This window comes from Molothrus aeneus, chromosome 1, assembly GCF_037042795.1.
Source record: "Molothrus aeneus isolate 106 chromosome 1, BPBGC_Maene_1.0, whole genome shotgun sequence".
Lineage (NCBI taxonomy): Eukaryota > Metazoa > Chordata > Aves > Passeriformes > Icteridae > Molothrus > Molothrus aeneus.
Window position 1 is genome coordinate 123,970,934 of NC_089646.1, and position 10,676 is coordinate 123,981,609.

Genomic DNA, 10,676 nt, shown 5'->3' on the forward strand with positions numbered 1-10,676 from the left:
TGAATGTTGCCTACAGGCTCCAATTATGAGCACAGGACATAAACCCATGAACTTAGAAGAAAAGACTGCATCTGTCCTGAAGGTTCTGTTGTGTCTATGAAAAAGGACAGAGGTGTAGGACAATGGGACTGGGGGTGTACCGAGCTCAGTTTCTTGTTTTCTCCAATCACTTATAACAAATAAAAACGAACACATGCATGTATAGCAGCCTGGTCTAGTGGAAGGTGTCCTTGTCTGCTTTAGTGGGGTTGGAACTAGATGATCTTTAAGGTCCCTTCCATGCCAAGCCGTTTTAGGATTCTATAGAAGGCAAGCCTATTAGAACTTTGAATCACCTAAATACAGGACTTGAAAATACTTAGTCCTGAGTGGTATTGGGCCTGTCCCGTGCAAGGAATGTTTATTGCCAGGGAATATGAGTAGAGCAGCAAACACAGAAACACCTGACATTATGGCTGCATGTCACATTTCATTTCCCACTCACGACCCTGGAGCCTTCCCAGCATTCTGCCCTACTCATAGGCTTGGTCTCCCACTGGTGAGTGTCAGAGTGTCACCACTGGTGGTGGTGTCAGAGCCCAGTTTTAAAATACATTCCCCCTAGATCAGCTGTTTATTGAAAATAACTGGCAAGGCAGTCAGAAGTGAATAAAGACCAAGGTGTCAAAGAATTAATACTGCTAAAGTGAATGTATATTGAAGAATATACATTTAAGAGTAACTTACTGTGGAAGAGGCTAACAGCAGGCCTGTTAGCTAAAGGAGCGAGAAGAAGCTGAGAAGTAAGAAGAAGCTGATAAGGAGCTCTCTCCAAGGCTGTAGCCAAGGAGACCGAGAGAAGAAAGATAAGAGAACCATGCAGCTGGACGAAGTATTTTTAGAAAGTTAGTTGAAGTCACTATAACTTCTCACCAATAGTATTATGTTGACTTATTGTGGCCAATAGTAAAGATAAAAGAAGCATAAACAATTGGAAAGTGTATAAAAGTCAGCCATGTTCAATAATAAAGTGTTGCCAACTGAGACTACTTGTGGTCTCTGCTTTGTGTTGTGACTGCCTTGACAGCCACAACTTACTTACATTTTGTTTCAAAATGCAGCAAAAGGGCACCATTGGCTTAGCTTCTTTCAAAGCCTGGAATGATTTTATTAAGCTAAACCTCTGTTCAACTACCTCTTCTAGGTAGAGAATGACGCCCTTAGCTCCCTTAAACCTGTCCCAGGCTCAAGAGGAAGTACTCTGCCTCAGGATCATGTGGCAGAACATCCAGGGTTCATGTTTAGGGTCATGTTCAGAACCTCCAATGGAAATGGTGCCAGTACATATAAAAAAAGTTCACAGCACCAAAAGAGTGTGACATTCAATTTTAGTGAGAGAAGAACCTTGTTGCTCAGCTGTGTTCTGCTAAGGACATTTATAAATATTCATTGTGATATAGCTAAGCACAACAATTTCTGGCTCACCTCGTAGCCCCTTCCTCATAACCTCTGGCTTGGGCACTCTCTTGCAAAATAAAAATTCAAAACCCCTTTAGCAGAGGACACATGTACATTCTGAACCACCAGTATAACAGGTAAATAAAAACTGTAAGGATCCTGTATTTACCATATGCCAGGTGAATATCACTGGGATATTAGTGGAAGGAAAACAGACAAGCAAGCACACTCCCTCTACATTATTGCCTGATGCACCAAGCAGAACCCTGAAAGCACTTAACTGGATCAGGGTCCTGGCAGCCAAAGAGGGGCATACATTGGATCAGAAATGCTATGCAATATGTCCCTCCTGAGGAAGCATTTAAAGTCCCTAAAATCAGATCTGCCTATGCCAAACCAACTCTACAATCAAAAAAAAAAAAAAAATTGAATGTGTAAGAGCCTTTTTAGGCTGGTATCATCTGACTCACAAGTCAAAGAGTTTATAGTTTTTAATTATGTTTGTCTTGCTAAAACTCTTTTGTGGAAAATAAATTCTTCATACCTCTTAGTGACTACAGGTCAAGATCATACCATGGTACCCACTGGGATAGATAAGCAGATGCCTGGTAGGATTCTAAAATCCCATAGGCTCCCACCTCACCACAAGCAAAGTGCTTCATGTTGCTGAAAATATCTGTGGGTGCCTTTCCACCTCTTTAAATGGCCAAGTGTCTCCAAGTCCAAGGCTCTTTTGAAACCACTACTGAACTGGTTAAATGCTGAACACCCTGCAGTTCTTAGCATTTGAGTGAGAACACATTGAGGCCGGGGCTGTTGGAGATGCCTCCAAAAGATCTTAAAGGTCTTCAGCTGAGTAGACCACCATAGAGAAGCCTCCACGAGCACTGCACAGTGGTCAGCTGGCTGTGAGACTGTTATTGTCCTGGGCCAAATCCCAAAATCCTTACAGGAACTAAGCCTTCCATCAAAGGACCAAGCTTCAAGTGCCTACATGAGCTTGTTTCCTGGAACTAATCTGACTGGGTGCATGCAAAAGGCTGTTAACTGGGAGTTTGCACCCCCTGCCTATAGCTGCTTTTGGCACCCTCTGTGTACAGCTGCTAGCAGATGTGGGGTAAAAGGGCTTGGGGTGGGAAGTAAACATTTTAAATAAATAAATAAGTAAACAATTCTAATCCTGTGTTAAATCTGCTACAGGGGCACTAGAGGGAGGGCTAGAGCACCGCATGAGTTTGGAATTTGCGTGTCTCCTGGTTACTTCATTATTTCCCAACAAAGGAAGAGTACCTATATGTCTATTTTAATTAAGTGCCCAAATCTCCACACAGATCTTATTTTCCATGAGATCCATACAAGAAATTGAGCATAGATGTGCACACAGATGCATGAATGCTGTAAATGTATATCTAGGAATACCTCATATTTCTCTTTCCTCCCTCTCCCCACCCCTGCTACTTTCTCTTGTGAGCAGAAGAAATGTTTCTAACTTCTCATTACCTATTTATCTTGTACCACAACTGTCTTTGATAGCATTTGCTCAATTATAGCTCCAGGAATGATGTGATAAACTGTTCTCAAGCCTTCTAGCTGTTTCCAGTTATGACATAAATATATTGATTGGAGAGCACAGTCTTGTCTTTTCACCATGTGTCATCATCTACAGCAAGCTTTATTGCTGTAGTAAATATCCTGTAGGTAAAGCCTTAGCTAAACTAAATCCATGTCAATTAACTGCTGCTAATTAGTTAGTCACAATTATTCTATTTCAGAAAATAGATGAAATGGAACATTTTATCATTCTAAAATTGATACTGGGAATAAAATGAGGTCACATCTTCAGTAACTCATTACTAATTATTTTTAAGGTTGCAGTTTTGTACAGTTACAACATGATAATTAAGAACCAGAGGATCTAGGTTTAAATTGTAGTTAACTTTCAGTATGCTCTTGTGAGATAACTATGTACTACCAGGGCCACTTTACTACTGGCAAGCCAAAACACAAGTATTATTTAATATTTTTTAGAAGCAGACAAAAAAAGAAAAGCAGAACTGGGGCCAGAAGAAATATGTAGGAGTGTAATTACAAGGTTACAAGGGAGAAAAAAAGCAATGATCCAATTAACTAAAATTGCTGAAAATTGTTTATGTATTTTACAGGCAGAAGAAGACTAACGGGAAAGCCTGCTTGCTTACATAACAGAAGCTGTAGGACTCCAGCATTTTGAATTCCTTCAGACATTTTTTCCTTATCCATTTTACAAACAAGAAGTCAAGGCTCATAGCTCCTCGATAATGTAACATCTAGCCTGTTGAAGAGACAAAATCTGTGTTTCAGGCTTCTAAGTACATAGCTGTTTTCATTGACAGGCATACCATTAAGCTAGATAATGTAAAGTGAAAATAAGAGCAACAAATTAGACTATAAACACTGAGATTAAACTTTCATTCATCTCATTAATATTTTACTAGTAACACTGTCTACTCCCTGCTGCCATTATTATAGTGAGTAGGCAGCTCCATCACAGTCTCACTTAGAAATGCTTCCAGTAAGAGATGCACAAATCAGATATAACTCATATAAGTCAGTCTTTCCTCCAGACTGTTGTGAAGCCAACTATGCTACATGTCTTAACATAGTTACTACCTGATCTTATAAAGCTCGCTTTGAAACTCCTTGCAAGAATCATGCCTTGAAATTTCCCGAAAGACAGATCATACTTCCAATTTCAGTCACAACAAAACAGATAAAGCAAGTCTCCTCCCTTCTTTTCCCACACCATATCTATTTGTTTAAAAGAAGCACAGAGTTTATCCAGTTTCCCAGAGAGCCTAAACCACCCCCAGAACTTTTCAAAAATGGGGCAGCCACTTCCCTGCCCATCAGCAGCAAGGAGGCACAGAGGTGGTTCTGCGAAGTCAGCCACCAGTCAGCCCCCAGCCCAAGCAGGTTCCGGTTTTATTTTTTCCCCTTCAAAGAGAAAATGACAATACTCATTTAATTTGCAATAGCCTGTAGGTTTTGTGTCTGAATTATACATTGCTGCATGTGCTAAATGCAAGCAGGAAGGCATTCTTGTTTGTCTGTGCGTTCACTGAGGTTTGTCCTTGTAAGCAGTGACAAAGCCACACTGCAGGCTAATGGCAAGCAGTGCACATGCAGTCACCTGCCCACTAAGCCAAAGGAGAATTTATGTCTCTTAAAGCAGTACCCTGCCCTCCTACAGCACTAGCTGGGCCACATATGGATGTTTTTCCCTTCATTCTGAATTTGTATCTCTCAGCTCCTTCTTGGCCTCAGGTTGTCCTCAGTTCATGCTTTGAGACTTTCAGTCTCAGTCCTCACTGCAGCAGCAGCAACTCTCCAGATCAATATATAGACGTGAACTGGGTGAATGACTGTGAAGCTCCTGTGTCAGAGAAATTCCCCCTACTCTCTCAAAACTGTATTTTTTCATTTCACATTCTTCATTCCCATTACTTCACTAGATAAATAGTCTGAGTTTCTCATATGAATTTGACTAACAGCTAGACTTGGTTTCAGTACAGATTCTGTTTCCTTCATGGCAGCAGAGGCTGTTGACTGTGTACTTGGCAAGGCAGCTTTCCTTTGTTACTTTGGGGGAAAGTCATTCCAAGCACGTGGATGTACCTACCGCACTGCAGGGCAGGACCCCACAAAGCAACCCAGAGTTTTGGTCACAGCCTTGTGCTTTTAAATCTCCTACAGGTGGGTCCATTGAGCTCCTGCCTCGAAGTAGGGACATGCTACAAATAATGACACTCACTTTGCACTGCAATCAGGGGTGCTACAAGGGTAAACTCCTAACCCATTCTGTAAAGCCCTGGGAGAATGCAAAACACAAGAGGGGGTCTGAGGAAACAGCTGATTGCCTGTTCTTTCTTCTTATGCTGAAAGTACTTGAATGTATTCCCTTTCACTCAAAACCAGAAATCAATGCATGACAGCCCCCCTACACCCACAGACATCTCTAGGTGCTGTAGTTCAAAGGCAAAAAGAGTGTGTAAGTTCAAATGCTGTAAGGCAGCATGTCCTGCAATTCACAGGTTCATGATAATTAATCATTTAATCAAGGGATTCAGAGAAGTTTTATGAACAATATGTTGGTTTGCTGAAGGAAACAAGCGTGTGAAGGGTTTTGTTGCTCAGCCTGGAGCCAGACCCTTCTTTTCTGTGTGAAAAACTAATATTTGTGGCTGTTGTCTCAGAACACTGAACTCTCTATTTTTATTTCTCTTGTGAAAATGGTACATGATGGTATCTTCAGTGTGCATTTGACTTAATGTTTTATCTACTGCTGTCAACATAAAGCAGCCTATGACAAGGCCCATAGTTTCTTTTGCAGCTCTTATATGGTTTATCCTTAGGGTTAATAAAGTAAATCACTATGTGGCTCTGTGTCTCCAGCCAGTTTCAGCATTAAGAGATATCACAGAAAATACAGCTAATTCTCTTCTGTGTACCAAGACACAGTCAGAGTCAACTCACTGGTGTGCAGTTTTCACTGTTATCAAAACAGAAAATGAAAGGGGAGTTTAGCATGCACCCTGAAGAAATTAAAGACATGCTGCACATTCTTTTTCCTTATTGAGTAAAGCAGTAAAAAAGAGGTTTGACTAATGGTGAAAACATAATTAACATTTGAGGATGTATCCTGCTCCTGTGAGGAAGCTTGATTTTGTGCAGAGTATTTCTGTCAACCTAGAGTCTCCAAGTGCCTTGCAGTATTAAATATGTTAGCTGAAGAACTAAATAATAAATAAGGGCAGGGGAAGACAGAGCTTTTAGAAAAGCTCTAAGTGGTCATTTCTTTCATATTTAAAGAAGATGTACACTACTTCCACTCAGCCCTGCCCACCACCCCCGCTCCAAATAAAACCAGAGCAACAATCCTCCTAAACTGGCTGATGATAAGTACTCCACCTATTCACATGCTCCATCTCTCTGCACAAACATGCACACAATAAGAGAAGGTGGGGATGTTTAAATCATTTTCACATGGATGATTTCTTGGCTTTTACTTGCCTTAGCTGCATGACTCTTCCAGCGACCCATTTCTGTGGCAGCTGCCACCTCACTGCCACTGCACTGTCTCACTGTCCTCAGACAACATTTGGAAGGTGCCTGTAATTATTTATCAGGCCAGGGAAAATGCCAGCACCCCCCATGTGATGTTTATGAGCTTCCCCCAGAGTACCTCCAGGCTCTGTGCGATGCATTTTTACAGGGGCTGGAGTTCAGCAGTCTGGTCTGCTGACAGTGAATTCCCTCCTTGCTTCTCCATGCATTGCTTGCAGCTTCCCAGCCTGTAAGCCCCATGGATTCCCCCACCCCCATCAAAACAGGAGGAAAGGAGAGACCAGCAGGCCAAAGAGCAAAAACAGCCCTTAAGACAGCAGCTGGAGGAAGACATTCCTAGGAGGCATTGCCAGAGACAAAAAAAAGACAAAGCTCCAACAGCCCTCCTTTCTCATGAAACTTCTTACATTGCTTGTCCTTATTTACCTTGTCTTTTCTTATTTATAGTCAACAGAAATAGAAATACTAAAAGGATTGGGCAGGAATGTACCCTTTTACAGCCTTAATGAGGTATGTGTGCTGGACATGTAAGCAGTGGTAAGTGGCCAGACTCCAGCCTCCTTATTGCCACTGCTGAAGACAAGATAAAGTCTTCAAAATCATGAAAATGGTTTTAAAATGGCATTTGATATAATTCTGGTTATTTTAACTTTCTTTTCCCATCAAGAGCCTTGAGGGATCTTCATGCCCTCAGACTCATCTCTCTGCCTTCTGGGCAGTTCTAACACAGTGCACGCCTTCATCTAGGTCATGTGCAAATTTGGGTCAAAACAGCTTAATTAATGCTACTCCATAAAGAAAAGAAGAAAAATGGAGGTGAATGCCATACATAATCAAGAACTGGGAGACAATGAAACTTGGGCAAAAAACCCCAAATATTATGCTTACATCAAGCTGCAAGACTTGCTCACCACAAATCTGGTGTCTTGTGCTCAGAAGTCATTTTCCAAACCCACTAGTTACTATTTTTATATCACTCCTACAAGCTTATTACTTGCAAAACAATGCCAAATTCAAACAGAAATGCATTTTGTGGGCCCAGTCAATTGCATTGCATCTTTAGTTGTGAGGCTGTAATAAACAGAGGCGTATTTGCTTATTGTTAATTTTTATTAGTATATGTATATATTCTTACACAAAGCTCTCATGAGGAGCAGCTGAGGAAACTGAGGTTATTTAGCCTGGAGAAAAGGAGGCTCAGAAAGGATCTTATCACTCTCTACTCTCACTGCTAGAAAGGAGGTGGTAGTGAGTGTCTTCTCCCAAGTAACAAGTGACAGGAGAGTAGGAAGTGGCCTCAAGATGCACCTGGAGAGGTTTGGATTAGTTGTTAGGAAAAATTGCTTCACTGAAAGGGAAATAAAGCATTGGAGCAGGCTGCCCAGGAAAGTGACTGATCCATTATCCCTGGAGGTATTTAAAAGATGCATAGATGTAGCACTTGAGGACAGGATTTAGTGGTGAGCTTGGTGATGTTAGGTTAATTATTGGGGTGATGATCTTAAGGTTAGGTTAATTATTGGGGTGATGATCTTTTCCAATCTAAATGATTCTGTGATCCTGTTCCATGGTTCTGTGGAACTCTCTTGCTGTCCCTCACCCTGTTGTGTCAAGGCAGGCAGAAGGACCTGCTGTGCCAACCACTGCAGCCACTCCAGGCCAGCTCTGCAGTACCCTACTCTGGGATTTTCAGTAATGCAGCCCTAGAGCAAGAAATTGAATTGCAGGTTGTAATCTAGCTGTGGGCAGCAGAAATATGGACTGCAGGTGAGCCCTGGGCTTACCCAGCTACATAATCAGGTCCTGAACTAGTCAGGGTATAGTCCACAAGACATGGCTTTAGTGATGAGTCCAGTATGCAAAGAGGGGTCTTTGCTTGTCCTAGGGTACACACTGCAGTGGGAGTAGTCCAAATAATCTCCACAGGGTATATTACAGCTGAGTTCAGAGGTGATAATCTCCACAGAGTACATCACAATTGAGTTCAGAGCTGAGTTTATAATGCAGATCAATCTGACAGCACTTGTTCACATGAAAAATGGAGTTACAATGGTGGTTGTAAATATTTCTTTAGATTGTGAGGTATCTATCTGGAAGGTAACACCTCTCTCATATAGCTTGAGAATTCATGTGTCCTGTGCCCAGGCACTCAGGAATGCCCACAAACCAGGAGGGGTGGATTTGAGCTTCAGGGCCCCCATTCCCTTCTCTTACAGCTGGTGTGATATTCTTCCAGCAGAGACAACAGGGGAAACAGAGACCTTTTGCTATTATGACATTGCTTTGCTGGAATGTCATGAGGAAATTTACATGTGACATTATGTGACAGCTGAATAATGCTTTTAATAAAAACATAACCCAGTCAGTGTCTTCAGCCTGCTGACTCTGCTTTTCATAACACTCTTTATCAATGTCAGGAAGCTGTCAAAAGCTATAAATGTGCTGAAGGAAAGTGCTAATGTCATTCCTCAAGCCTGTGATCTACATAATGGGAAAACATTAACATGGAGATATTAACACAAGATATTTCTTGTTCTAAAGGTGCAAGGGTTTTAACTCAACTGAAGTGTTTAGAAAATGTGAACAGATTTTTCAACCAGCATGAATCAGCATAGTTGATATTGACTTCAGCTTAGACAAACTGACTTCTACTGAGGATACAATATAAATATTGACAAATCTGCTATTATTCATTGGAAATAATGAGCTGGGCAGAAACAGCTTCAGCATGTGGCAGCACAAGGCAATTCAGTTTCACTTGGATTTTTTAATTGAAGGCAATTTTAGAGAATGTGGTTAAATTGTTCTCTGGAAAGCCCAAAAACAAGTCAGGGTGCTGTGAGGAGCACAGTGCTGCTCCCTGGCAGCACAGCCAGCAAAGCTGAGCCCTCCCCAACAAGGAGCTGGGGTGCTGAGAAGCCAGGACAGGATCAGCTCCAGGGCAGCAGCAGGCATCAGACACAGGTGGGTGCTCACCAAGCAAGTCTTTAACAACCAGGGCAGGTCAGGAAGCTGATCTGGAGGAGCTGGGCCAGGGTCACAATCACAGCAGCACCACCCAGGGCACAGGCACCACTGCAGCACAGCAGCACAGGTGGGGCCAGGGGTAAAAACCTCAGCTAAAAACAGCTCCCAGGAGGGCAGGCCTGTGCTTCTGTGTGTCTTCACAACAGCCCTAATCAGTGGAGCTTGGCTGGCCTTGGATATAGCCAGCTATGCTCCAGAAGGGATTTGCCCAGGGTCTTGGCAAGGAGGTTCCATTTTTCCATCCCTGTTTCGGAATATAATTTTCTCCACCTTCTCCTACTCTCTTTGATAGATGTCAGTCAAAACTGCATCTCATTAGTATGAATTAAAAATTTCACAAAATTAAAAAATCTTCAGCAGGCTAATTGTTGAATGACTTCACAATAAAAGAAGAAAGCAAGTGTATTTTAATTTTAAGAACACATCTGGGGGATTAGAAGACAGGTTTAGATAGAGGAAGAGCTTCTTAACATACTGCTTGCTCTTTGCAGGGAGTATGAAAATTAGGGGAAGTTATCCCTGTAAATAAAATAATCCATTTAGAGGAACTGGTCCATCCCTGGTGAAAAGCCACACTAAATACATGTTATTGCTACTCATGCTCCCACTACTAAGCACATCTACCACTTGGGGAGATCATGCTGTAAATGTGGCTTTAATGTCTACTAAATGTCTATTAATGTCTATTAATGTCTATTAGGCTTGAAGTAGATGGGCAGCCTAGCAGCTTCCCTTGCCAGGAACAGCTCTGCACAGCAGTTCTGGGTCTGGACCCAGCAACAGCAGACAAAAGTGTACATGGAGCAAGCTCTCCTTCCTCATTCTTCTATACAAATGCTGATGCCTCTGAAAGAGAAAAAGTCTGATCAATGTGGTTGCTTTCATTTTATTAATTTCATGCAATGTACAGGCACAGATATGTGTGGTGATAAGAAGCAGCAATGGAGAAGGCAACAAGCACATGGAGAGCCAGAGAGGGGACATGTGGACCAATTACAGTATTATATACACAAACTTTTCAGTGCTTGTCATATTGCTTAAATATTTGGAGGTGAGCAGTCACATGTCGGAGGTGGAGCATATGTTAGGTTTAAAGAAAGGGAAAATTA